This window comes from Mirounga angustirostris, unplaced genomic scaffold (assembly GCF_029215605.1).
Source record: "Mirounga angustirostris isolate CCGP_5_RB_7025 unplaced genomic scaffold, mMirAng1.0.hap1 SCAF_4, whole genome shotgun sequence".
Lineage (NCBI taxonomy): Eukaryota > Metazoa > Chordata > Mammalia > Carnivora > Phocidae > Mirounga > Mirounga angustirostris.
The window spans coordinates 146,202,367-146,227,026 of NW_026991712.1; positions in this window are offsets into that span (position 1 = coordinate 146,202,367).

A 24,660-nucleotide genomic window follows, 5' to 3' on the forward strand; every position below is an offset into this window, starting at 1 on the left:
GATCAAAGTGCTGGCAGGGTTTGGTTCTCACAAAGGTGTTCTTCCTGGCTTCCCAATGACACCTGTTTGCTGTGTCCTCAACAAGGTGTAGAGCAAGAGAGAACCCTGATGTCTCTTCCTGTAAGGACACTGTTCCCATCTCGGGGCCCCACCCTTATGACTTCATCGAAATCTAATTACCTCCCAAAGCCCCTCCTCCAATACACTGGGGGTTAGGGCTGCAATATACGAATTGGGGCAGGGGGGACAAAACTCAGTCCGTAACAACCCTTAAGTCCCACTTCCCTCATTCACAAGCAGTGATCTTCAGAGTCGCTGTTTCCACAGGGTGGTGGAGAGGACGAGGGTGTTATGGGGTCGGGAGAGGAGGGAATGAGAGCTCCATAAATGTGGGTTTGTTGGTGCGGAAATGGTGGTGGCAAAGGTGGGGTGGGGGTTGAAGTAGTCTGTGGCACTATTCTTCAAACTCCCAAGGGCTGTAAAAATATTAGTTAACAATATGATCCTCAGATACCCATCTCCCTTTGCTCTGTAGTTAGATACGAATGCTAAATAATATTAGCTCTTTCAGTAGTAAGTGAGAATATTGCAAAGAGAAAAATTCGTAAAAATTCAAATGTTTAACCTCAATTAAGCATTTCCCCCCAGAGCGTTGTGTCCCTAAAGCCCTCCCCCCTGTGCCCTTCCCACTGCCAACTTGGCTTCTCGGGATGGCATGTGATTGGGAGTAATCATTATCAAATGACTGGAGAAATAGAACCACAAATGGATGGTGGGAACAGTGGGAAGGGAGCCTGCCTACTTTATTTAGGTTATTCCCAAGCAATGGGAGACCAGACACTCTGGACCACAGGTGGACATTCCAGCCTAGCGCTGTGGTTCTATTTTTGAGGTCAAAGTGAGTGATTTCTCAATCTCATCCCATCAATGCTGTGGTCAGAAAAAAATCTCTCCCAGAGACCTGTGAATTATTCATGGAAATCATCCCTTCCAGACTGTTGCAACTTCATGTCTTATTGTGTATTTGGGAATATTTCCATGGGAAGGGAGGTGGTTAGATCGGGCAGTGTTGGAAAGCCACCATCATAACCCCCAAACCCCTAGTTCTTAACCATTAAAAATGCTGCTGAGCCTTTCCTTGGTTTTGAACCAGCTGGTGGTATGGATCTGGCATGTTTCTGGTCAGCTTGATGTCAAAAGCTCTTGCAGGAAGTCTTGTTTTTTATTTCGCCACCAATGTTCTTTCAAGCCAGATACATGAGCTATGACTGGTGAGGCTTTTTCCAGGCCTGGGATTTCTCCAGAGCTTATCCAATCATTCAGCGAACCTTGGTGAAAACCTGCCATGTTCCAGGTCTCAGGCCGGCCCTGAGATTCAGAGATAATTCAACACAACCATGCACATTTCTCCAGAAGCCAGGGAAACTGCATCTTGTTTATAGCCTCTGTCTTATTCCATCCTCAAAGATGAACACCTGGCCAGCAGCATTTATGTGATAATTCGTCATTCCCTTCTCTTGTGCACAAATGTCCATCCCAAGATGATCCTCCAGGATGGATCTACCGGATGCAGTCCAATATCCAGATGCGTGAGGACATTGAGAAGGGTCACCAGACCTTTGGAACCAAATTTGCTTTAAGTTGATTCAACTACAGAAACCTTTCTTAGACCCTGTGCAAATTTAATATCACTTTCCTGAGGTTTGTCCATTTTCCTGTGTCTCTAATCAGTTCTTCCAAGCCACCTGCTGCAGCTGACCCAGTTTCGCTACCTGAGCACCAGAGCCATTTCCTGTTTCATGTAGTGGGTTTTTAATAAGACAATCCGGAGCAGCTGTTTTCTCAAACCACAGAAGGTGGAACAAAAGCAAGAGCACTGGCCTGGAATGACTAGATGGGTCCTCATCCACCCAGCCTCTGACTTGCTGCATGCTGATGGGGAAGGTTCTTAGGTCTGCACCCATTGCTGCTGTCTCCTTCCCTCCACCCCATCCTACCCCTTTCCCGAGTTCTGGGCCAAGTCTTCCAAAGGCTCTAATTCACACTGAAATGCTGCTGTATGACCAGGTGAGCCATTACCGGACACCAGGAGCGCTGGGAGGGGCTTGATCAAACACCCAGTTTACACCTCCTTGCTCAAACAGCACGTCCCTTCCCTAAACACTAGCTCTAGGGCACTCTGCTGGGGGCTGGAAAGACAAAGATTAAATATGGCTATGGCACAAATATCACAGGGAGCTCAGGGAGTTCAGAGGAGACCCTAACTCATCCCGATGGAACAAGGAAAGCTTCTTAAGAGAGAGCATTGCCCTAGCGGGCTCTGGGAGGAAGAGCATGGATCAGCCAGAAGGAAAGTGGGAGAAAGCTGTCCCGGGCATAGGAAACCATGAGCGATTGCACTGAGGTGTGAAGTAGGATGGTGGAACTAGGAACCTACCAGAAGAGTGAAGTTGGTAGAAGAAAGCTGAAGCTGGGATGGGCAGATGGGGATGGGAAAGGGGCGAGGGGGCAAGTACCCAAACTCCTTGCTGGCCAAGAATGGGAGCACTCCTCAGCTCACAGCCTTTCAGTGGCTTCCTCTGCACTTAAATTAGTATCCAGTTTCCAGTGACTAAGGCGTACACTGGACCGACTCTCCAAAAGGGCCGACCCATTGCATTTGGTTTTTTAATCAGGTTTTTCAGAGATGCTTCAGAGAAGTGCAACTTTTTCTGACTGTGAGTGGGGGAAGCTGTATTTTCTGGACTTTCCAACCATAGGGAAACGAAATACTAACTCATTATTATTAATCATTATTATTTCAGGTCTACAAAAAGTATCAAAAACAGTGTAATAAACATGTGCATGCCCCTCACTTGTACTAAAAATGAGAGCATTGCAGGTACAGTTGATGTCACCCCCCCTAATCTCGTTCCCTTCCCTGCATCCCAGAGGAAACCGCTCTCCTGAAGCTCGTGTGTATCACTCCCTTCCGTATTTCTACACTTCCATCACACATGTACTTGCAAAACAGGAATATTGGCTTTCACAAGTTACACTGGTTCTTCTACAACCTGCTTCTTGCACTCAACATCGTTTCCGAGATTTATCCTTATGGATGCCTGCAATTCAACTTCATTCATTTTAATGCTGTGTAGTATTCTGTTGTATGAATACAGAAACACACCACAACTTATTTTATCCATTCTCCTGAGGATGGACACTTAGGTTATTTCCAATGACTTGCTATTACAGATAAGGCTGCCGTGACCATTCTTGCATGCATCTGTCTATGCACGAGTCTGTCTGTGTATGTGTCTGTCCATGCATGCATGCAAGAGTTTGCAAGAGTTTCTCTGGGAAATGTACTACGAGTACATTCTCTTCTCATAGGGCAGCCACATCTTCAGCTTTACTAGCTATTTTGCCAAATTTTTTTCCAAGGTGATTTTACCAAGGGAAACCCCTACCACCAGTGTGTGAGAATTACTGGGACTCTGACTTTTAAATTTTTACCAATTATTATCTGGGTGGGTGTGAAGTGGTATCTCATTGTCGTTTTAATTTGCGTTTCTTTGATTACAAATGAGGTTGAGCATGTTTTCATTTTTATTGGCTATTTTGCCAATTGCCTGTTTTTCTTTGGGGTCAACTGTCTTTTAGTAATTTATAGTTCTATATATCTCGTGGATAAAAAACCCTTTTGCATTACATGCATTAAAAAGAGCATCAAGAAATTTTGTCAAAGACTGGAAATGGGCAGAAGGGTGTTCTTTCAGTTGAATTTGAGCATTATCTAGCAGTCCAAGAATTACCAGATTCTATACACCTTTGATAGTTTTGATTGACTTAGCTACTTAACAACTTTTATCTGAGGCATAAAACTTAACTTCTAGAAAACTAATAATAATGCTAATATTCTCTGTCCCTGGCAATGCAAATAATCCCTGGTCCTAGTGATCAAAATGGATTTTGTCTGAAAGAGAATATAAATTTCTGGAAGCCAAATTCTCATTTAATCTCTCATTAACTTCATCATTAATCAGTAAGTTAAAATAACATCTTTCATATATATTCCTATTACATTTGTATGAAAGTGGTGATTCCACCGTGTTGAAAATTATATTTTAGCAAGAGAGATATTTTCAAAGAATAAAAAAATAATCGAGGAAAGCTGACATGTCCAGGCAGAGCCTGTGGTTGGCCAGACTATACAACCATGTCAGAAAATGGAAGGCCTGAGGCCATCCTGGAGAGAGTAGCTGATTCTGAGGCCAAGAAAGCTGTGTCTGAATGGAAGTAGCTGGAGAGGAGCTGAGGTGGCAACAGGAGGCCGCATGGCTGGTTTGTGGGACAGCGCCGCCATTTTCCCATTTGTGTGATTTGGGCAAATCATCTTCTCATTGGCAAAAGAGGAATAATAATGTTTACCTGAAAACCTACCATGAGAATTAAATGAAATAGTACGTGTGAACCACTTAATGTGTGACATCAGAATAGGATAACAATAACCATGACAGTAGCAGCCGACATTTAGTGAGTGCTTATTTACTAGACTAGGCGAAAAACCTCAAGCAAGGAAACTGAGACGGGGAGACTCTGAAGCCCAGGCTCACAACCAGGGAGCTCACTCATACCTGTCATTACTGTCCCGGTGGAGCGAGCAGTGGACTGGGCATCCAGACGCAAGGTCAAGGGAAGACTGTTTCCAGCAGCTGCAGGGCCCTGCTCCCAGCCACAGCCATCCATCCTCCCACTCCTGTGATAGACTTGCTGCCTCAGCCACATCTTATACTAAATTGTTGGTGCCAGAGAAATGAGGAAGTTGGTGGGTTCAATTTCCGAACTTTGAAGATACGGATTAAATATCTACTCCTTTCATACCTTATTAGTTTCCCATGGGCCACCATGACAAAGCACCACAAACTAGGTGGCTTGAAACAACAGTAATGTATTGTCTCACAATTCTGCAGGTTAGAAGTCCATGATCAGACGCCTACAGCCCCACTCTCCCTCTGAAACCTGTAGAATCCTTCCGTGCCTCTTCCCAGCTTCTGGTGGTTGTTGTCACTCCACAGTCTTCCTAGACTTGCAGTCATAGCACTCCAATCTCTGCTTCTCTTCTCCTATGGTGTTCTCTTCACATGATCTTCCTATAAGGACATTAGTCACATTATATGAAGGGCCCATCCTACTCCAGTATGGCCTCATCCTAACTAATTATATCTGCAATGACCCTATTTCTAAATAAGATCCCATTCTGAGGTACTCAGGGTTAGGACTTCAAGCCATTCTCCTGAAGGGCGCACTTCAACCCACAGCAATACCCCCAGATGGGAACTCTAAGGAAGGCAGGCCTGTGGGGCCCAAGACCAATCTGGCGTGATCTTCCATGACGCTGGAGCTCCAGAGAAAACAGAAGTCCAGAGCCCAAGTGTGGGCAGCCACACTTCCCAGTGCAGACTTTTCTTTAATGCAGCCTTGTGAATTAAGTCCATTTACAGTGGGATGTCTTTGATAAAATGGAAGGGAAAGAGGCCATCCCATCCAGAAAGATTAGGTAAGCAAAGTGTCAAGAGTGTTATGCTAGATTAATGATCACTTTTCAGAGATTACAGCCTAATTCTAGAAGCCATGATAGGCAATCATTCATCTCTAAAAAGTTCTCTAAGATACAGGAAGGGAAGAGAGCCAGCATTTTTATTCAGTGCTTCGTCTGTGCCAGGCCATATGTGGAATAATTTACAAACATCATTTCTTTCAACCCTCATGATGATTCTTTGATTATTAACCCCATTTGACAGATAAGGAAGCAGGCTAAGAACAGGTAACTGATTTTTTTCTCAAGTGCCACAGCTAAAAATGTGGTGGTACCAGGATTTCAACCCAGATGTGTCTGACAATCCAGTTTATAATCTTTCTGCTAGGTTGTGTCTTTATTATTTTATATCAGATAATGTATGTGAACACTTGAAGTAGTATGTCTAGCAGAGAGTAACCAACACGGATTTATATCCTTTCTTCCTCCAGAGAAGTTTTCTGGAATGAGTGAGTGAGTGAATGAACAAATGAATGAATGACAATGGGTGAACATACAGCACCCTCAGATTCTCCCGTCCTCATGTGAACTCTCCCCACTGTGAGCTCCAGGCCTTTGTTCTTCTCTCTCAAGTGGAACTTATCCCCCCTCTCCCCCTCTAGCCCTCACCCCCTGGCTTGTCCCTCAGAGAAGGGATGAGGTCTAACCATCTTCCTATCCCTGCCCCTGGCCTCCTGCACTGGACCGATACACAGCAATGCTCAGGATCTGCCTGCAGGGTCTGTGCTGTCCAGGGATGGACAATCCTTTCCCGGGTCCTAGTTTTCCTGAAAGGAAGATCAGCATTTGGGTGCCTTGCCAACTTCCTTATATTCGTGTCCAAGAGAGGATTTCCCAAAGACAGCTGGAACGAAGGCCTGCAATCTCTCTGTGGGGGGTTCCTTCAACCTCACTGAGAGCCCTCCTAAGGCCAAAGAGAATACCAAACCCTGATTGAGGGTCCTTGAACAGAACAAACAGAACCTCTACTCCCTGTCCTTCCAAGAAGGAACTATAATGATGATAGGGTACACTTACCATGCACAAGTGATTTGTCTTTCTTTGTGTGGGCGCTTCATGGCCATTACCACCTTTGATTCCGGTGTGAGGCCGATCTGCATTGTGATTTTTATTCCCCATGTCACCAATCAGGAAACGGGAGCCCCAAGAGATTAAAGGACATCCCCAGGGTCATCTAGCTATCTCCATATCCCAAGGTCTGGTTTTCATTTTTATTTTTACTTTGATAGAAAAAAGAGGAAATATATTCACATGGTGCCAAATTCAACAGGTACAAAGATATGTACAGAATGGGTATGTTTCTCTTGCTCTTGTCTTTCTGCATCTTGTTCTGTTATCATTTGTTTCAAGCTTTCAAAAGTTCTTTTCCTCTAACAGAGGCAAATGGGTTATGCTTCCCCATGTGTAGCACACTGTGGACAGTGTTCTGTCCCCTTCGATTTCCACTTACCAATAGCGCTAAGCAGTCCTTCCAGGTCAGCATATAAATATCTGCCTTGTTCTTTGTAATGGCTGGACAATTGTTCATCATTTGAAAATACCAATATTTATCTCAAAGGACATACATGGACCCCAACCTCTTAAGCACTGAACTGTACAGGAAAGAAGTGGGAAGCCGAAATGCCACATCCTCACACTCAGGGCCACTGAGCATTTCAGATCAACTGACCCCTTATCATATCTCTACACACAGGCTTTCAGTCTGAACGCTAACTGAAAATGCGTGAAAGCACCGTGTATTTGCACCCTGTAAGTGCCCAGTCACTATACTGATGTCCGCACGTGTCCGACTCAATGGTCCGAGGTGGTTAGAATACTAGAGAGTAGCAGAAGTCAGGGAAGGAATCTGCCCCAGCCCGCAAGAGCCACAGAGTGATGGAAAGAGCAGACAGATCCGTGTGCCAAACCCAGCTCTGCGACTCACTGTTTGTAGGGGGGACGGGACACTCCACTCTCTGAGTTTGGGATGGACAAATTGTCACCTGGCTATGCCTACATTTCCCACGCTCTCTTGCAGCCAGGGGGGGGCTGTGTTCTCACCAACAAGTTGCTACTGGAAATTGCTTACCTTCCACTGCCTCTCTTTCCCCCTTCCCGTGGACCAGAGCACATATGCGGAGGTGAAAGAGCTTCAACTGAGGGAACAAGGCGACACTCCATCAGCAAAATTAGAAGGCCCTCTGGTGCCTGAGTAACGTCCTGAGCACAGCTGCATGCCGCCCTGCTCCACCTGCGCACCTCTAGAGCACGCTGCTCTGTGAGAGGGCAGTCCACTTCCATCTGGCTTGAGCAACGGCATTTAACTCTTAGTGACTGGTACGTGGTGTGACCTTGACCACATCACCCGACATCCTTGAGCCTCGATTTCTACATTCCCAAATCCCTCATAAAAATTAAAGAGAAGGCAAAAAGAACACCTAGCACGGTATTTGGCATGTGACATAAGCTCGAGAAATGGCTCTCTGGGCCTGTTGCCCCATCTGTAAAAGTGTGTGTTCATCATTCCTTTGTGAAACCAGATGACACGGAAGACCATGTCACTTGGTCAACCCGTAGCTGCCAGGGGCCGAGGTATAGTGTGCTTTGCTCTGACAACGAGGAGAGGTTTAACCTTCCTGTGTCCGGGTGACTTTGGGCGAGTCTCCTGTTTTGGACTCAGTGTGGGAGCTCATCTGGATTAGAAGCGAAGGAGACCTCTGTCTCTGAGGCCACGGGGGAGGAAGCCAGGTGAAGGCCTCCGACCACACAGCACCTGCTGACTGGGGTGTGAAGGAATCAGAGGCACGTGGGTCCCATCACCTTTTCTGCATGCATGGATTTTAAAAATAAATGTGTGCCAGAGAGGGGAGAGCAATTAAAGAGAAGTGAGTTCCCCAGATCTCTTTCCATGTGTTCTACTCAAACAAAAGAGTTTGAAGGCCACTTCGCTAAGCTTTTGTTAATTAGAGAGCCCCGCATTAATTAGGTACCGAATAGGTGTCAGGTCCACTACTCAGTGCCTTGCATCTGCTCGTTCTACTGACTCAGCAGCCCCAGCCAGGACGCTCACTCTCACCACCTTGCAAATGTGAAGACCAGAGAATTGAAGTACCTTGCCCAAGGTCATGTAGCTAATCAGTGGCTGAGCAGGACTTAAATACAGATCTGCCTGATTCGAAAAGCCATGGTCTTTGATGCCTCAGTTCTAATACTGAATACCTATTATGCTCCCAGCTAAGGCTCAGTTCCTTGGAATAGCAAGATAAATCAGGAACAGACTTCTTGTTTGTTGGGTAATTTCAAGATCTTTTTTCTCATGGAAAGTAAAAGGACGGGAACGGTGTCAGGCCTCAAGTCAGAAAGCCTGGGCTGTTCTGCCCCTAACTACCCCATGTCTTCTTGCACTTTTCTACACCTCTCTGGGCTTCAGTTTCCTTACTTATAAAATAGGAACAGTACCAATTTCCCAGAGTCACTAGGAAGATTAAAAGAAGGAGATAACAGGTGAGAAGATGCTATGCAAATCTCAAGCATGGGACAAAAGGCAACATGGCTTTAGGATGCTCTGGAAGCCTTGCTTGTGTTGTATAAATGTTCCATTAATATCCATGGGGACAGTGAGCCAAGCACATTTGCTTCCCTGGCACAAGGGATGCCCAGCTGGCGTCTCCTGATGATGTTCCCGCATGTGAAATCCCAGAAGTTCATGGACCATCTGACCTTCCAAGGCCAGATGGCAGATGTCAACAGCTTCGAGGCCCTCTGTAGGCATGCAGCTGGCTACAACAATTTACATGTGGATGGCAATTCAGAGTTTATAGAATATTTTCACAGCCACAAATTCTTTGGGGCACCTTGGCACCTAGCAAGGTAGGCAAGATAAATATGAAGTAACTCGGGTGCCAAGGAACCAGGGGATACCACAGCTTGCCCAGGGACTTCCAGGTATTAATGGGGAGAGTCCGTGCTAGATAAGTTATATCTCAGGCCTATAGCTGGATCTAAAGTTCTTTCCGCTTCTCAGTTATTCACCACCTGCTACAGAGGAAACTTATATCTCAGGCCTGTAGCTGGATCTAAAGTTCTTTCCGCTTCCCAGTTATTCACCACCTGCTACAGAGGAAACTATGCTTCTTTGAGGCCCAGGTTACAAAAGCATAGCACAGGGTGCCTGGATGGTTCAGTCAGTTAAGCATCCAACTCTTGGTTTCGGCTCAGGTTATGATCTCAGGGTCATGAGGTAGCCCCACGTCAGACTCCACACTTAGCAGGAAGTCAGCTTCTCTCCCTCTCCCTCTGCCCCTCCCCCTGCTCGCATGCACAGGTGGACGCATGCTCTCTCTCTCAACCTACTCCTTCATTCAGTAAGCATTCACTGAGAATCTACTGCCGCCCAGTCCTGTGCTGGGCCCTGCAGAGACCATGGGCCAAATGCAGAGCCTGCTCTCCAGGGACTCAATGTGCTGAATCACAGAACCATGGAGCGAGGCTCTACTGTGCCAGGCACTTCACCTAAGCAATCTCTAATTCTTACAACAACAACACTGCAAAGTGTATGTTTGCCCCAAATTTTATGATGGGCAATGGGGGCTCAGAAACACTGACGAATTCATTCAAAGTCACTCGGCCAGGGGCGCCTGGGTGGCTCAGTCAGTTGAGCATCCAACTCCTGGTTTCAGCTCAGGTCATGATCTCAGGGTCGTGGGATGAACCCCCCTCCCCCGGCTCAGTGCAGAGTCTGCTTGAAATTCTCTCCCTCTCCTTCTGCCCCTCCCCCCGTTTGCTCACTCTCTCTAAATAAATAAATAAATAAAATCTTAAAAAAACAAAAGTCACTTAGCCAATAAGTGGCAGGAGTAGGGTTAGATTCTAAGTTTGTTGGCTGCCAAAGCTCAGGCTCTTCCCCAAGAACAGGACCCCTTGAAATGTCTTCAACATAGACTGTCCAGGGTAGAATGGTAAGTGCCACAGCACGCACTAGGCTTAGTTACGTGGCATCAACTCAACTAATTCATTTTTCCTTTTGACTTCTAGGTTGGAGACTTTATGCAGCCCTAGAGCATCAGGGAAAAACGATCATCTAGTTAAACCTCCTCATGGTACAGATGAGGAAGCTGAGGATCAGAAAGCACATCTTGCCCAAGGTCACAGAGCAACCTAACATCAGAGCTGGGATTTGAGCATATGGATGTCCACATTAAAGCCCCAGTTCCTTCCACTTCACCGTGTTGTGGCTGCCCAGCTGAAGGCTTGGCATTTACTTTCACGTCCTTCTTTATCTGGAGAACACCCCTGCTTGAGGCAGAGACCAACTGTAGTTCATCTTTGCACGTCCTGTGCCTGGAATGCAGAGAGATGGTCTTCAGTGAGTATGTGATCCTTGAATGACAAATGCAACAACCATAATTATCCACATTATACAGATCAAAAACTGAAATGCAAAGAGATTAGAGTACCTGTCCAAGGTTACATGGCTCACAGATGGCCAAGCCAAGATTCACACCTGGTCTTTCTGGCTCTGGGGGCCACACATGCCTGCTGGCAGGAGGATGTCTGTAAGGCACCAGCCCCACAGCAACCTGAAAAGCAGGCACAGCATAAGGACCCTTAGCTGCATCCTCTTCATGTTGGGAAGAGCTTTGGGGGTGGGGGTCCTGCAAGAGGACCAGGCACGTGGACTTCACTGGAAGCCATGATAAGTGTGCAGGGGGGCGGAAGACCCATCCGGGGAGGCCCCGTTGCAGAGGGGCCTCAGACTCCGATGGCCAAACCAGCCGCACATGTTTGGAAGTCAGTGAAGAGCCTTGCTGGGGGCCAGGAGAAAGATCCGTTCTGGGGGTTCTGCCAGGCCTGGAGATGAGGTCAGGACAGGGGAAGGACAGATGTGTCTAAGGCCCTGCCAGAGGCCATGCTGGCCCCAGTGAATCAATTCTCTAACCAGAGCCATAACTCTATTCCAAGCTCAGAGCGTTCCGGTTCCCAGATTAGACCATGGAAAAGTGGTTCCATGTGGACTCTTCGGCATGGTCGCTTCCTCAGCACCCCCTCCCAGCCCTCACCTCCAGCCCCAAATCACAGGGAGGCCATTTCGTGTCAACACGAGGATGTTGCTCTTTATTTTCTTCTCTCTTGAACACATAAAAATAACTCTGCCAGACCCAGATATCCACGTGAGCTCTCAAGAAACTGGGCTTAAACATGTTTGCACGTCGGGACCAAAGCAATCCCACATGTGGCTGCTGAAACAGGGCGTCTTCTACGTGGCAAGCGGCTGCCTTCTTCAGTCTCAGGGATGGTAATGGAAGGAAGAAGTGAGCACATCTGCACTCCTTCCTAGGCTCTTCAAGAGGCTCTTCGCGTTTAATTTGTCATCTTCATTTTGCAGATGAAAAACCTAAGGCTCAGAGAGGTGGGAATAGTTCAAAGGCATTCATTCACTCTGCAAATGCATATCATGTCCACCAACGTGCTCAGTGTGAGTTTTTATAGGGAAAACCCTTTCTTTTCTGCTTTATAAAAGGATTCACTAATGGATTCTCTGGTGTGTTCCATGCAGAGTTTCCCAAAGCTCATGAGGTAAGAGACTAATTCTATGAGGGCTTAGTAGGCATTTGGGAAATTCAACGCACAAATTAGCCTGGAAATCACTGATTAGACAATACTTACTTAGGAAATCACTGATTAAAGAAATGGAACAATGCAGGATTTTCTTAAGTACAGGGGTTTTCAAAGTGTTTAACTGGTTAAAGTGTATTGGAGTCTCCCAGCGGAGTATAAAGTATGCAGTATTTTCCCAAAATTATGAGCTAGAGTTCTAAGAAAAACTGTTTTAGAAACACTTCCCCCATATATTTGGTAGAATCATATGGAATTGCCAACATACGGCTGTTTTTTATCTACAAGACAGCATTTCCATATGGTTCAATCTAACATATACAATAGGTTTTTTTTTTTTCAAGTGTTTTGTGACTCCTTTATCCAATTTCATAATGTGATATGACTAATAGGCCCTGAACTTCTTGAAGGGTACTTAATGGGTAGCCTTTTATGTGCTTACTCTTAGGGCTGGAAACAGTCCTGGGGTAGGATAGCAACAGACGGCTACTCTCTACCAAAATATGTGCCTGTCCTTCCATACTATGGAGTTGTCACGTGAAGCAGCTGCCTAACTGGAGGCTATGTTGTCAGTCCCCGGACATCCGGGGGGCGAGGGGGAGGGGGCAGTGTCTGCTATGGAGCATGAGCACAAGCGATTCACGTCACTGCCAAGCAAAGGCAGGTAAGAGTCAGGTGGTCAGGTGTGTCTTCTCCATCCTCTCCTTGCCCATTCTTCTGGCTGAATACACAGGACTCCATGGTCCCAGAGGTTGGAAGGTACACAAGATGGAAGGGAACTCAGCCCTGATTCACCACCCGGTGGAAAGCCACCCACCAATGAAGCACACCTACATTAAACTCTTAGGTGAGGGAGAAAGAAACTAGTTACCTTAAGCCACTGAAGTTTGGGAGGTTCTATTGTTGTCGTCACAGAAGAATGTATCATCCTAACCCATACAGTGAAGTTGGGAGCAGGTGGTGAGAGTGGCCATCCAGGGCCCTGAAGGTGGTGATAGTGTAGAGCCAATGAGGACCAACCTCAACAAGGCCCACACAACACAAGAGTCTGCAGTCAGGATGGCCGGACCAGGCTCACGTGTACAGAAGCACTCTTGGTAAACGTGGGCTACCATAACAAGATGCCATAGATGGAGTCACTTATAAACAACAGAAATGTATCTCTCATAGTTCCAGAGGCTGGGAAGTCCAAGATTAAGGCATTGACAGATTTGGTGTCTGGTGAGAGCCCATTCCTTGGTTCATAGGTGGCTCTTCGCTGAGTTCTCACATGGTAGATGGGAGAAGATATCTCTCTGGGGTCTCTTTTATAAGGGCACAAATCCCATTCACGAAGACCCTGCCTTCATGACCTAATCCCCTTCCAAAGGCCCCCTTCAAATACCATCACACTGGGGATTAGGTTTCAGTATCTGAATGGTGAGGGGGAGGGGGACATAAACATTCAGTGCCTAGCAAAAGCCAATGCAATCTGTAGTAAGTATAATCTGAATGAAGAGCTGAGCTGATTATAGGGCTATTATTCAAAACACTAATCATTGGTTGAGACCCTGGCGCCTTCCTCCCACTCACATCCCCATGTCCAATCAGTCCCCAGAGTCCTGTGAATTCCGTGTTTTCTGTCTTATGAACCTATCTCCCCCTTTCCACTTTTGCCCTAAATCCACGGCCTCCTTCAGATTTATCTAATGCCACCTGCATGGCCATGCACATGGACCTTACACTTTTGATCTTCCTTTTCTTCACCAGTAAAATAGATCAGTACCACAATGCCTGGCATGTGGGATGCGCTCCTTCTTAATCAGCTTTCTTGCTTCCCCATGAATGGAGCAAAGGGCACTAAACGTGGAGGTGGGAAGCCTGACTTCTAGGCTGACCACTGGCACAGCACTTGGCATTGAGTAGGCACTCGAGACATGCATGCCTGCCAGAGGGGCCAGTGCTAAAGCGCTGACTCTCTGTCACACATGATTCGGCTCCAATTGCTACACCTGGCTTCCTTCCCAGGCATGAGAAGGTGGTTGTTACTGGAGAGCATTCTACATTTTGCTATCTCTGCCATGTAGAGTGAGAGCCAAGCTCTAGAAAGGCAGAAGAGACTCTCTCCCCCACCCCCACAAGATCTCCCCAAAAGAAACATCTTTGCCCATCAGAGAAGCAGATGGGGTAGCCATGGGCCTGCAGCCGTGGGGCCTACCAGCTAATGGGCCTCTAGGAATCAGGCAGGCAAGATCTTACAGTCCTTTCTACTAATCTTTGAAAATAAGGCAAAAGGGAAAACATCTACCTCCCCAAAGCACACATCTGCTTTGCAGTTTCTGAGGATGAGCCCACAGAGAAAGAGGAGAGAGATCTCCCTCTACAAGGGCTCCCAGGAGAAGCCAACAATGTGTGATGCATTTTCCCATGAAGGAAGGGCCAAGTTCCCAGAGATGTCTCCCAGTCACCCCTCCCTCAAAGATAATATTAAGATCCTCTTAACATACCTGCTTTTCCTTCTTTGGGCCTGGGACAAGTCCTGTCTTGGAGGTGGTTCATCTCATCCCTGATCTAATGTTATAAAATAACATTGTATCCATTTCAGCCTCAGGGCTCTTGGAGTGCATCACAGTGGCCCCTTTATTCTACCTACACTCTTACGTGAAATAAACTATAGGACAAGGACAGGGCAAGAAGTGGTGCTCCTACTCAAACGAAACCTCACAGGGCAGGGGGTTGTTGCACATAGCAGGAAGCATCCTCATTTACCATGCATTTTCAGACCTTAGAATTATGACATCTCAAAGTTCAAAGTAACCATATTTAGATGTTGAACTTCTACCACATAACTCAACAATTTCCTAAGTTCATTACAATAATTAAAAAACTGAAATGTCTCATATTACCAACTGGAGACCACCCTAAAAGATAGTTATCCACTAACAATTTATCATGTACGATAAAAACTATCATTTGACTACCCAAAAGACATTTCCTTCCCACTTTTTTTTAAAAGATTTTATTTATTTTTGGGGGGTGGGGGGGCAGAGGAAGAGGGAAAATCCCAAGCAGACTCCACGCTGAGCCCAGCACAGGGCTCGATCCCATGACCCCAACACCACGACCTGAGCCGAAACCAAGAGCTGGATGCTCAACTGATGGAGCCACCCAGGCGCCCCTCCTTCCTATCTTTCTCATGGTGACATCTATACACACACACACAGAGGTTCCTGTTTTCTCAGCCTTCCTTGCAACTAGGAGTGGCCATGGGACTTAGTACAACAAAATGAAATATATGGAGAAATTTGCTGGAGGGCTTCTGGGGGAAGATGTTCTCTCCTGATAGAGCAATGCTATTCCGGCCTCTCTGGCTACCCCTTGGCACCCTGTCTTTGAAAATAGCCATTTGAGGACTAACAGTGAGGTGGCCCTATTTAAATCATGAGGCAACAAGCCTCAAAACAAAAGCCAGTGTTCTGAGAAAGAGAAACAGAAGGGTACAAAGAGGCTGGTTTTGGTTTTTGGATTTTTGGTGGGTGTTTTGTCTTGTCTTGTTTTGTTTGTTTGTTTGTTTGTTTGTTTGCCACTGAACCACCCCAGAACCACCTACTTCTCAAGTCACTATTAGTCAGGTGTTCTATTACTCGCACTCAAAGTATCTTAACTAATGCCTCATGCATTATCAACCCACAATATAATAATGTCTTGGGACACTGAGAGGACCACAAGGGGAGTAGATGATTCAGGGCTTAAAAGTAGAAAATAAACCTTTACAAAAACTGGACAATAGATAAGTGAATGTTTAATATTATCAATACAGCCCCTTGTGAATGCCTGTTATAAAACAGGAATAATAATATCTGATGTGGGATTGTTCTAAGGATTAAGCAAGTTAATACACATAGAGTGAAGTGAAAAGTACCAGGCACATAGCACTATCTAATAATAGCTATCATGGTAATCAGTAAAAAATGTAACTTTCTTTAATAAAGAGTTTGAGTCTAGCTACTGGATTTGGAATCAGAAAACCTGGCTTCCGGAGGTACACTTCTCCTCTCGGATCACCTATCGATGTTTGTGGCTATTTTAGGACATGAACTCTCAGTACAATAGAGTCCTCATGTCAAAGGGTGTTGAAAATCTGATAAATCATATGAATTTTGAGTTATCACATGTTGCCAATTCAGTAATGAAATAAATGTATCACTGGGAGTCTAAAAAGGCTGTAAAAATACGCTTGTAAATAAAATAGAACATTTGGTTGTACAACGAAGGAAGAGCCTGGAAGTTTTTAAGTAATTTCATATGAAATTGATCTTCCTTTCTGAAAACAATAGCTGGACAATAACAGCATGAGTAGAACCGTAAAGTAGAAGATGGACAGGGAACCGGAGTGCCTGAGTGGGTCCCACCATTGCCTGCTCACGTGCCTCTAGCGAAGCCCTTTCCCATCCCTGAGCCTCAGTTTTCTCACTTGTAAATCGGGGGAAAGAACCTGGAGCTAGTGTAAGACACAACAGCCCCCATCCTGGCTCCACTGCTCAGCCGTGAGACTGGAAACAAGTGACTTACTTTCTCTGAGACCCATCTCTAAAATGGGAATGAAAAACAGAGCAACTTCACAGGAAAGCTGTGAAGGTCAAATGTCAGAACATGTGAAAATATTCCTGGCACAGGGTAAACACTTAATAAATGCTGGTCAGAGCATGATACATTGTCAATCCCAGTCCCCAAATTCTAGAGTTCTGTATAAAGTGTGGCCCGAAGATGCAAAAGAAAAAAAAGAGGATGTATTCTTTGTCCCACAAAACTATGCCCCAGATGGGAGGGCGTAGGCCCTCCCAGGAGGCCAGGGTTCCCTTGGGAAACATCAAAAGGCCCTTGGCCAACCTTCGGCACAAAGGACATTTATTAGATCCAGGAGACAAAGAGGGTCCATAAGGGTCCCTGGGTTCTGGTATCAGGAATGTTGGGCAGTAAACATGGGGAAGGTCAGAGCTCTGAGAAACACCTTCTACATGACATCTTCAGTGCCTGAGTATCCATTACCAGAATTCCCACTGTTATGAGGTCAGGTAGGGAAGCAAAGATTGGACATGAACACATTCACTAGGGGCGCCTGGGTGGCTCAGTTGATTAAGCGTCTGACTCTTGGCTTTAGCTCAGGTCATGATCTCGGGATCATAGGATCAAGTCTTGCGTCAAGCTCCATGCTCAGTGCAAAGTCTGCTTAAGATTCTCTCTCTCCGCCACCCTATGACCCAGCAATTGCGCTACTGGGTATTTACCACAAAGACACAGATGTAGTGAAAAGAAGGGCCATATGCACCCCAATGTTCATTGCAGCAATGTCCACAATAGCCAAACTGTGGAAAGAGCCGAGATGCCCTTCAACAGATGAATGGGTAAAGAAGATGTGGTCCATATATACAACAGAATATTACTCAGCCATCAGAAAGGATGAATACCCAACTTTTGTATCAACATGGATGGGACTGGAGGAGATTATGCTAAATGAAATAAGTCAAGCAGAGAAAGTCAATTATCATATGGTTTCACTTATTTATGGAACATAAGGAATAGCATGGAGGACATTAGGAGAGGGAAGGGGAAAATGAAGGGGGGGAATCAGAGGGGGAGATGAACCATGAGAGACTATGGACTCTGAGAAACAAACTGAGGGGAGGGGGTTGGGGGGATGGGTTAGCCCGGTGATGGGTATTAAGGAGGGCACGTACTGCATGGAGCACTGGGTATTATACGCAAACAATGGATCGTGGATCACCACATCAAAAACTAATGATGTATTGTATGGTGACTAACATAACATAATAAAATTAAATTAAATTAAAAATTAAAAAAAATAAATGTGACTTTACATATTTTTAATTTCAAAAAAAGATTCTCTCTCTCCCTCTCTCTCTCTGAAAAAGAAAAAAAAAGAAGAAATCTTTAAAAGAGAAAGAAAGAAAAACATTCACTAATGCACTCACCACGTATAAAAGTACTCTCACTCATAGAGCACCACACACACTCACACACTGTTTGACGCTAACGATTATGACCCACAATGAAATGGCTGGGATGGGCAGAATGATTCTCCTTTATGGTCAAATGGGCCACATCTAATAATGCAAGGAATATGCGATGCAAATGGCCTTCAAACTAATACTGAAATTTACAAAAGATGTCAGACAGCATGACATCAGTGAAAGTAATGTGAAGGATGGGCACCTGGGTGGCTCAGTCGGTTAAGCGACTGCCTTCGGCTCAGGTCATGATCCTGGAGTCCCGGGATCGAGTCCCGCATCAGGCTCCCTGCTCGGCGGGGAGTCTGCTTCTCCCTCTGACTCTCCTCCCTCTCATGCTCTTTGTCTCTCATTCTCTCTCTCTCAAATAAATAAATAAAATCTTTAAAAAAAGAAAGAAAGAAAGAAAGTAATGTGAAGGAGCTCCGTGAATCTCAAGCAGAGTCAATGATAAATAATAATCTGTCCGTTAGACCAGTCAGCCATCAAAGACAAGAATGATGATACAACAGTGTCTCGAAGGACAGTGTTTCCAACATAAGTGAAGCTCAAGGAAAAAATTGATGAGCCTTTTATTATATTTACACAAATTACCCTTTTGATCATGTTGCAGAGGTCAAAAGTAAACAGCATATTTTGTGCTAGGGTACAATGTTATCAGGAAAGCTGTACGAAAGAAACCAACATTTAATTCATTCTTGATTCACTGTAAGCCACTCCCATGTAACTGCAATGCAATCTAAATTCCGTTAAATGTAAAACAAATAGACATAACTTTTGTTCATTTTTCAAAATAACTTCCAACCAAATCTTCGCCCTTTTTTACTATTCGCTATGAAACCACAATCCTTATTTTTTAAGTTTACTCACTTTAAGTGATTAATTTCAAAATAACAATAACCAACTCTACACTGAACCCAGCCCCTGCTGCACTCCGGGCTCTAAGGATCTGGGGATGAGTACATCAGACAGAGGAAACAGCTTGTACCAAGACCTGGAGGCAGGAAAGGCTTCGATGCACTGGAAGAGGGGAGGAAATGAGTAAAAGGAAGAGTGGGACAATACAAATGACAGAGTCAGCAGGGGCCGGCTCAGGCAGGGCCTGTCCTCCATATTAGGGAGCTAGAATAAAAACTCGAAGAGTGTTCCCTCTCTCGCTGTGTCTCTCTCTGTCAAATAAATAAATAAAATCTTTAAAAAAAAAAAAAACTCGAAGAGTACTGGGAAATGACAAAAAAAGTATCAAGCAGATGCTCTGCCTGGAGGGGTTGGTGGATCGTGGTGCCCCTCCAGGAGACCGGGCAGCAGGAGCAGCAGATCTGGAAGGAGATGGTGAGCTCGTTGTGGGAGGGACAGTTTAGCTGCCTGGAGCGTGGCACATGGACATGCCCAGAAGGCATTAGAGAGAGAGGTCTGAAAGTGCTCAGAGAGGTATGACCTTCAAGTATGACCTGAAGACAAGGACTTGGGAATTATTAGTTTGGAGGATACAGCTGAAACCATGCTTACCAGACGATCGCAACCCCACAAAGAGAACATGTAAATGAGAAGAGAAACCCACAAGTGGAAACTCCTAGAGGAGCTGAGAAAGGCTGCAGCCTACCCAGATGACTCAGCCCGCAGATTGTTACCAGATCTCCAAGCAAAGAAGGGAGGAGACAGTCAATGGAAATGAGAAGTCCAAGGGGACACTGTTACGGCAATGGAATACTATGTCTGTGCCCTCTCCATGTCGGAAGGTTAATATTATTCATCAGCTTGGCTTGTTACCTGTTGCCAATTCGGTTAGACTTGATCTTTAAGGAAAAACCTGAATTGGTCAAAATTGCCTTTTCTCCTTGTAAACAAAGGAAAGTTCTCCGATTGTGCAACTGGGTACACCGCTGGCCAATGATAAATAATCTCACATGGAACCACCACCACCCCCCCACTTCAGCACTAAAATAATACATCAAATGTGAGTTGGCAGAGTTGAGTAAGAAGGGAAATAAAATAGGCATCAGGAGGCCCAGGACCTAATTAATGTTCAGCCATTGACAGGTGTTGAGACTGGAGAAAAATCATTTCTCTCAAAACCTCAGGTTTGTCATCTGTAAAATTAGAAAAAAATGGGTTCGATTATGTCTTAAGACTCTGAACCGTGTTAGGATCATGCAATTCTGTAAGTAGGCAGGCTAGTAGACAACTAAGTCTCAGTGAACTTCTATAATGTCCCAGACCCATCTGTCCCTTGCCTCATATTAAATAAGACACACAACATCCCTAGGAAGCAGGCATTCTTTGTGTCGGTTTAGAGATGGGAAGACTTGAGGCCGAGAAGGGCCAGTGTTATAGCGGAAAGAATTCGGGCTTTGGTGTCAGATAAACCTGGGTTTTAATAGATTTTCATATATGCCGTGCCAGTAATCAACATACTGCCTCTCAGCCCCGGACTCCCCCTTCATTGCCTGGCTTCCTGATGGTGGCGCTGGGCCCTGTGAACATTTCTCCTTGGCCCGCTGGCGGAATGTTAGGCATTGTCAGTAGAGGGCGCTAGAGGGACACCCAGGAAGAAGAAGGGTCTTGTCTTCCAGGTTGCGTCGGCTTGTTGTCTTCTTGCTCCTGTGGTGAAGAGCAAGCAGCGTGGAAGGAACACCCAGTCCCGATAGTGCTCACACCTCAGCGAGTTTCCCTGGCACCCCAACAGGCAGCTCCTCAGCAAAGAGCAGCTCCCAGGGGTCGTAGGCACCCCCCAGAAGACAGATCCCAGGACAGTGCTGTCTGCACCCCAGGGGCTGGTTTCATTTGAGGTGCCGCAGCAAGCCCCTCCACCATCCTGCGGACTGCAGCCACGCCCTCTCCAGAGACGTCTGAATCCCAGCCCTGGGGGCCGGGGTCCTGTCCCAAGTCTGTTCCTTCCTTGCATACTGAAAGATAACCTCCTTTTTTCACCTACTCACAACACTTCTGACACCAAGCGTGTGGGGCTTTTCCCACACCAACCAATTCTCCAACCAGACTGCCTGTGACTTCAGACGCCAGTCATAAGTCCCAAGTTGTCACCCATACTTCGGACTAACTGGCTATAAATTGGGGACTCCCACAAGCCCTTCTGCAGACTTGATCATGTGCTATAAGGGCCCACAGAGCTCAGGGAACCCTTACTTCTATTTTCCGATTTATTATAAAAGATATCATGAAGGATACAGATGAACAGCCAGATGAAGAGGTACATAGGGTGAGATCCGGAAGGGTCCCGAGCACAAGAGCCCACCCACCCCAACCAGATGCAGCCAATAAGTGGACCTTGCCGTGTTGCTAGAGCCCGCCCACCCCTACCAGATGCGGCCAATGAGTGGGTGTCACAGCATGCTAGTGCCCTCCCACCCTTACCAGATGCAGCCAGTGAGTGGGCGTCACAACTGCTAGAGCCTGCCCACCCCAACCAGATGCAGCCAATAAGTGGACCTTGCAGGGTTGCTAGTGTCCGCCCACCCCTACCAGATGCGGCCAATGAGTGGGTGTCACAGCGTGCTAGTGCCCGCCCACCCTTACCAGAGGCAGCCAATGAGTGGACGTTACAGGGTGCTGGTGTCTGCCCACCCCCGATGCAAGACGCCTCCAGTGGGTGACTTGGCTCTGGAACCACAACGTCAGCCTGGTCAAAACTTTCTTAGAAGTGAGGTGCAGTCTGAAACCTTGCACACCCTTCCTTCATCCTCTTGTTTTCCCAGGTGACAGTCAGGTCTGCAGGCTCATGGTGCCCACTCTACTGCTGCTCTCTCCCCTGTGTCCTTCACAAGTCTTTCCCCAATAAATCTCTTGAACTTGGCATCTGCTTCTCAAAAGATCTGAACTAACATTTCCTCCTAGCTGGAGATGTGTTCACAAATGATGAGCAAGTAAAGACTCCTGTTCTTCACTTTCTGCTGCAAAGGAGCAACCTGGGAGGACCAGCATTTGTATACTGGAGTCTCAGTTACCCCGTTCTGCTCTCTCAGACCTCACCTCCATCTCTCTGCTTCTATCATGCTGACCACACCCCATGCCTAATCTGACACACACACGCACACACATGCCACCATCTCCCTCCCAGCCTCCAGCCCAACTCCACTTCCCGCCACTGAAATCCTCCTCCCTTAACTCCTGCAACAGGCTGGGCATGGCCCCTGAGACTTAACCCTAGAATCTCTCCCACAAGTGAGGGGCTCGAGGACAGCTCCCCCAAGCCTGTATCCCCCATTTTGGGCAGGACCAGACATCCATAACACAGGATCCACTGAGCTTCCTTCCCTGGCAGTGCCAGAATGGGCCCAACAACGTGCCATCTGAGAGACCCTCACAGACATCCCTACCCTAAACAATGACAGGGACCAGGGTGGGAGAAATCCACAGATCTGAACAAACACCAAATCCAGGAGTGGCAGAGGTATGTCCCAACTGAGGCAGGGAATCGGGAGCTCAAGATCTGGAACGAGCAGGCTGGGCTCAAATGCGAGAGTATAGGTTTCTGAAAGATTGTTCCAGGCATACACAGGACCACTGGGATGAGGCCAGCCTGACATAGAGGGCAGCTGGGTTGGTAATCAGTCACTGCACCCCACTGCTCAAGCCTCAGCCCTCAGGTTGCTCTGGAGGACATTTTACTGCCCAGTACCCCTCAGGTGAAGCCCTAGATGGACCTTCCTCTGCCATATTGGACTAATTTGCTCTCCTGGGCTGCCACATCGATTTCCTGTCTGCCTCTGTTCCTTGCTACAGGCATCTCCCTGACTCCTCCCAGACGCAGCAGAAGGCTGGACACTGATGCACAACTCCAGCCACTAGTGGGTAAGGACTGCTCTGCTCCTCCCAGACCATTTAACACCCCCACCCCCAACACAGCAGATGGGGAACTGGGACCACATCTACGCACTGAACCATTGCCTCACTGGTCACCTCAATCCTTTCCACTCACATAGCCACTCAATCCTCACCAGCTGTGGCTTTCTCTCTTTTTCCAGTCCAAGCCCTTGAGACCCCTGTAGGGCTCAAGGTCAAGTCTATGTGATCAGAGGTGAATGACTTGCACCATTTGGACCTCAGATCTACCTCTTACATGGATGAAGCAGGGCCTCTCTAAATCATCCCTCAGGACCTTCCCAGTTTGGGAATCCCAGAGCCACTTGGTTCCATAATCCTGTAGCCTCTTGGCTCTATAATCCCAAACCACTTGGATCCTAGTATCTCTCGTGCAAACACTGCATCTGTTTTCCTTTCCTTGTTCTCACAGTGGGAAAGGGGCCATGAGGTCAGGCCATCACCCATGTCCTGGTGCCCATAGCTACCCAATCTATCTGTAAAGAGACTTCCTGTCCTGATATAAAGAGGACTTCCTCCTTCCCCCACTGCTCTGTTCTCCATCCCAGTGGCCGGGACGCTCCCCACCAGATCCACAGGAGATGAAAGACATCCTGCACAGGCGTCCCTGCTCAGATGCATCACGAACTGACAGCGACACATGGACTGCCCAGCTGCTTGTTCTCTCGCAGACACACACTCTCTCACACACACTCACACTCACTGCCTCACATCCAGTCACTTCCTGTCTTCAGACACGCACAAGCCCTAACACAGCCCTCAGTCCTCTTGCTCACTTCCTTCTCTCTCTCTCTCTCTCTCTCTCTCTCTCTCTCTCTCTCTCTCACACACACACACACACACACACACACAGCAGGGACCACTCCTCGGACAGGAAAGAAACACTGAACCCAGGCTTTGACCCTGACTTCCCCTCTCTGGGCACTGCCCAGAGTCCCTCTTATGCTTCCCCAGAGCCCCCCACCATGCCCACAAACACACACACACACACACACACACAGCCCCCTGGGGTCTCCTTCTCATACCCAGACCCCAAGTGCGCTTCAGCCCAATGAGTGAAGACAACAATGTTTTCTAAGCACTGAATGATGTTCTCAGGTGACACAACCCGGGAAGAATGCCCGCCAGGCCTTGGGCTTGAGCGGAGCCGGCGAGAGGCCCTGAGGGAGAAGGAGGGTGTGGGAGAAGCTGAGCCAGCAGAAGCAGCCCTCTCTTCCTCCCGCGCAGTGGAGAGCCTGGGGACAGTTATCAGTGGACCGTTTCTGTACCCCTCACAAAATCTATTTATCCTCTACACTAAGGGAGCATTTAATTAGCCACCTTCGTCGTCCTAACATAGTAACCAACAGTGCTGAGTCCTTACTCTGGGTTAGGGGCTGTGAGAAGCCTGGGAATAAGTGAGTGAATATTCACTTTGATCTCACAAAGTAAATATCATTAGCATCACTTTTTTCTGAAGAAAAAAAGTGGAAGATTAATTAAGATTAATTAATTTAATTAGGGATTACTTTTTTCCATTAACTAAGAATTTAAAGTAATTTGCCCACAGTCACCCAATAGGTCAGGAAGGAACTGGTATACAAACTGTGTGACCCCCAAGCCAGTGAGATTAACCCCCAGGTTCCACCACCTCCCCTCTCC